This window comes from Ziziphus jujuba, chromosome 3, assembly GCF_031755915.1.
Source record: "Ziziphus jujuba cultivar Dongzao chromosome 3, ASM3175591v1".
NCBI lineage: Eukaryota > Viridiplantae > Streptophyta > Magnoliopsida > Rosales > Rhamnaceae > Ziziphus > Ziziphus jujuba.
In genome coordinates, this window is record NC_083381.1 from 11,036,314 (window position 1) to 11,042,198 (window position 5,885).

A 5,885-nucleotide genomic window follows, 5' to 3' on the forward strand; every position below is an offset into this window, starting at 1 on the left:
GCAATATGCTGCTATGCAGCACAAGACTTTTATACTTTTATGTATTATATAGATTTTTACCTATCTAATTTTTTCCTTCTATAGAATTTTTCTATCTAATTTTTTTATTTATGAAAATTAAATTCAAATTCAAATGCATTTATATAATTTAATTCAAATTCAAATATATTTAAATAACATTTTCTATCTATAGAGTTCAAATTTAAATGTGTTTTTTGACTATTTACAAATAATTATTATTGTTGTTGTTGTTGTTGTTATTTATCTTATAGATATATTTTTACCCTATAGGGCAAATTATTTATGGAATTGAAATTAAAAAATATTTACTGATTTAATTTTTTCTGTCTATAAAATTCAAATTCAAATTTAAATTTATGTATATTTGTATAATTTAATTCAAATTCAAACGTACTTATATAATATTTTCTCTTTATGAAATTCAAATATATTTTCTGATTTATTGCAACTAATTAATTTTTTTATATTAAATTCTTATAATATAATTTAGTTATATTTATTATTATTGTTAACAATTATTATAACCTATAACAATAATATGGATTTAAAAAGAGGCATATACATATATATACTATATATATATATGTATATAACTTACTATATATATAGTTCCATTATTATATATGTTGGTTTGTAGATTATGATACAGATGGATATCAAATTATATATAACTTATGATATATTGTATATATTTTATTTAATATTATATATAATTTGATTATGACATATATTTAATGTGCATGAAAATATTAATTATAGTAAAATTATATATATATATATAATATATATAATATATGTTTATTGTTTATTTAAAATTTATTTTAAAACAAAAATTGATTTTATATATATTTAGGTACAACAACTATTTTATACTTTTTGAATTAATTAGCTAATATTATAATACTAAAAATATATATTTTTCAATGCAACCAATAAAGGTAAAAAAATTTATACTTTAAAATAGTTACTGTATTTGGTACTAATTAATATTTTGATATAATCATAAATAATTTTAAATAAAAGATGATTTTTTATTGATAATTTTGAAGGAAATTTGAAATAATAATATGCTGACACGTGGTACAAGATTCTTCTATTTATATATATTATAAAAGTATATAAAAATATATAAAAATGTATTTTTATATATTTAAAATATATATATAATTTTATAAAAATTCCTATAAATGTGTTTATAGGAATAAAAATTGTATAAAAATATATAATTTTTATATATTTATTATTCAACTATATTACGTTCTTGGGGAATGATTTCCAAGATCTTCCCCCATCGGCCCAAATATACTTGATCAAAATATGATCTTCCTAGACCGTTTCATCTAATATAATAATAAAAATATATATTAATTGATCGCAAAATAAGATCAAATAATTTGTTTTGAAAATAAATCTTATTTTGCTATATTTAACAATTATTATTTATGATATTGTATTTTTATATCAAAATATAAAAATATTTTTATTAATTTTCATATAACTATATTTAAAATATATTTAATTAAGGAAACTATATATATGCAAATACATTTTACGTATTTGACTTATTTGATAAATAAAATAAAATCAAATATTTTGCTTATTTTAAATTTATTTTAAAATTATTACTGTATGTCATTTTATTAATTGTTAGATAATTATTGATAGTTATATCATAAGCTGATTGTAAATATATTTGGTTATAACCATAAAATGTAAGATAATAAATAAATAAATAATAAATAAAATAAAAATAAAAATGTGCTTTTGGAAGGAATTTAAAAGAAGGGTATGCTGATATATGGGACATACTCTTATTCTTTTATATATTATATAGATTATAAATATACATTTATGGTTTATTTAAAATTTATTTCAAAACAAAATTTGATTTTATATATATTTAGGTACAACCATAAAAGGTAAAATATTTTATATTTTTTAGTCAATTATCTAATATTATACCAATAAGAATATATATATTTTTCAATACAACCAATGAAGATAAAAAAAATTTATACTTTTAAATAGTTACTCTATTTGGTACGGATTAATATTTTAATAAAATCATAAATAATTAAAAAAGAAGATATTTTTTTTTTTATTGATGATTTTGGAGGAAATTTGGAACGATAATATGCTGACACGAGGTATAAAACTTTTCTACTTTTATATATTATAAAAGTATATAAAAATATATTAAATATATTTTTATACATTTAAAATATACATATAATTTTAAAAAAATTCTTGTAAATGTGTCTACTGGCGAGGCATAAAACTCTTCAACTTTTATATATTATAAAAATATATTAAAATATATTTTTATATATTTAAAATATACATATAATTTTATTAAAATTCCTATAAATGTGTTTATAGGAATAAAAATTGTATACAAATGTATAATTTTTATATATTTATTATTCAAATATATAATACAAAAGGGTAATAACTGCGCTTTTTGAGAATGATCTCCAAGATCTTCATCCATTGGCTTGAATATACTTTATCAAAATCTGATTTTCCTAAATTGTCCATCTAATATAATAATAAAAATATATATTAGTTGGTAACAAAATAAGATCAAATAATTTGTTTTGAAAATAAATTTTATTTTGATATGTTTAACAATTATTATTTATGATATTATATTTTTATATCCAAATAAAAAATATTTTTATTAATTTCCATATAACTATGTTTGTATATGTAAAAATATTTAATTAAGAAAACTATATACATGCAAATACATTTGATGTATTTAACTTATTTGGTAAATAAAATAAAATCAAATATTTTGTTTATTTTAAATTTATTTCAAAATTATTGTCATATGTCATTTTATCAATTATTTGATAGTTATTAATAGTTATATCACAAATTGATTGTAAATATATTTGATTATAACCATAAAAAGTAAGATAATAAATAAATAAAAAATATATGCTTTTGGAGGAAATTTGAAATAAGAATATGCTGACATGTGACACATAGTTTTTTTTCTTTTATATATTATATAAATATAGATATGACATAATAAATGGCATTGTCAAACGTAATGTCCTCTTTACTAGTGAGGATATCTTGGTTGAAAGCTATTAGATTTATGGCATATGGCTAAATCATAAGATAATAAATCATAAGCTTTAGACATTCCAATTTTTTTCTATATTGGTCAAGTTAGACATTCAATTTACATATGTGATATCTGTTTAAAAAAAAAAAAAAGGATTCATATATGATATATTGCAAAAGAAAAAAGAAGAAGAAAAGTTAATGAAATTAATTCTATGCTAAAATTAAAGTCAATTTAGAATTGGATTGGGAGCTAACGAGATTGGAAGAAAATAAGTTACAAATTGTCTCATGATCATCTTATTGCCTATATATATATATATATATATACAGTCCGTCTATGGTGCGGACGGTCCTCATGCGGACCACAGTATTGGTGACGGTTTTTTATAGTATTGGTGACGATTTTCTAAAAAACCATCGTTAATACTATAAAAAACCGTCACTAATACTGTGGTCCTCATGCGGACCGTCCTCACCATAAAATTTCCGTATATATATATATTGTTTAATTGCACATATTTTTCCCATTTTCAGCAAAATAATCCATAATGCTGATAACCTACTAACATAATTGTCATTTATTTTAATTAAAAATTGGATGAAAAGAGAGGGGAAAAAAAATCCAAAACTTGATACTGAAACAATAAAATAAAATTTCATTTTGCCGCCCATTTATATTTATTATCCATTTTTCTTTCGTCAAGTCTTATACTGTTCTTATTTCCAAAAAGTTTTACTTTGCTTTCTCTTTTTCAAAATTTTGGGGCTACTTTAAAATGTTGTAATTTTGTACCTCTTACTTGGTAGAAATGGAGTTTTGCCAATGATAATTTATTTACAAGCGCAATAGAAAACAATTTACCCTTTTCCTATTTATCAGAGATGAAAAACATTACAAAAGATAGTTAATTAGGCTAGGTCTGGAATCAAAACCATATATTTAAACATGCAAGTTAAGAAGTACTTTACAAACCAAATGAAACTAACACAAGAGCAAAACGTCTTGGAGGTTAAGGCCACGTTTGAATCCTTCTAAAATTTATTAACAACTTCAACACTATCAACAATTTGGAACTACCTCCGAAATCCCCTTTTATTTTTTTATTTTATTTACTTAAATTTTTTTTTGGGGGAAATCTGTTTCTATATATATTTTTTAATTTTTTTAGATGAATCAATTGTCATAATCCCAATGGACTCAAATGCCATTGGTGACAAAATATCTTCTTTCTAGATATGCATATACAATATATGAAAAAATTGGCATAAAAGAGCTTCTAAGCTTTCATTGGTGAACCGTATAACACTGCCATCCAAATCTGACAGAAAAATACTTGAATTCTCAACAACTACATGACTTGCTTAAGAGGCAAAACCAGACATAGCAGAAGGCATGTCCTTAAGTGGCTTTCCATGAAGACAATGGCGGAGTGTCCGACTGCTTATAAGTAGGAATCCCAGTTGCATATCTGTCACCTTAACAGTATCCATTGAAGCAAAAGCTTCAAGCTCTGCCATCTCTTCTTGTGTCAGTTTAACAGCAAGAGCGGCAATGTTCTGGTTAAAATACTCGATTTTGGTAGTTCCCGGAATAGGACAGACATCGTTTCCTTGGTGATGAACCCATGCCAGGGCCAACTGTCATGGTGTGCATCCTTTTCTTGCTGCCATTTTATTCAGCCGCTTGAATATTGTTTTGTTGTGCTCTAGATTTTCTGGTTGGAACCTGGGTAGATGCTACAAGCAAACATACACATTTCACATTACAATTGAATTAGATTTTATCAAAAATCACATCACAACATAAGAAGTACCATTCAATGGTGAATGATTAGCATAGTCTAGCAGAATCTTGCACTAAAATGATGAAGTTTATTGGTATTCTCTGAACCAAAGCTCTATGTTTGATAGCACTAATTTTACAATTAAGAACTGTATTTAGGTGAAAATTGACAAACCTTTCGACGGTCTTCCTTGATCAGTTCATCTAGTAATTTGTTTAGTCCAAAAAAGTAACAACTGAGAGAACGTCTACCCCCATTACTCAGGCATGAGAGGTATTTAACTGACAGACTATGAATGCTAGAGTTCATAACACAGTTCTCAGGAAAATTGATATGAAGGTAGACAAAGTGGTAACCCAAATAACATTAACCGATGCCAGACTTGAGAACTTGTCTACAAAGGTTAGAAAATTATGCGATAAACTAGTGACGTCAATATCTGCCTTAGACCAGCAGCAAAGACAAATGCTAGCACACAAAATATATGGCCTTAAAAATTCACAAAAAAGGAAGAAGAGTTCAGAAATCTAAAATCCAAAATAAAACAGATAGACGATGATCTCAATCGACCTCAAACCATACTTTTCTACTCAGCACCGATGACACCATCCACCTGTACTCTTTATCACTGGTTACTCCATTGTGCTCAAATGACTTAAGTCCTCCCTTCAAAACCTTCCAAATCAGCCCTTGCTCATTCATATAAGCACCCACCTGTACTCTTATCACTGGTTACTCCATTGTGCTCAAATAACTTAAGTCCTCCCTTCAAAACTTTCCAAATCAGCCCTTGCTCATATAAGCACTTCTTAACCGTCTGCTTCTAACTCTTTTGATTTACCAAAAGCCTTTATGATTACAAACCAAAAGCTAATGAAAGAGGAATCCTCATAAGATCAATTATATGTCTATAAATCCATATATGTATTAAACATATTAGATTTAAGTAAATAAATATTAAGTAATTTTTAATCTTTATTTTTAATTAATATTACAATTTTA

The 5,885-nt window shown here is 24.1% G+C and overlaps 1 pseudogene; it reads right to left on the reverse strand.

The window, feature by feature from the left end:
• Positions 1–4,363: 4,363 nt before the first annotated feature.
• On the reverse strand, positions 4,364–5,585 carry LOC132803086 (probable aldo-keto reductase 2; annotated as a pseudogene).
• Positions 5,586–5,885: the final 300 nt, after the last annotated feature.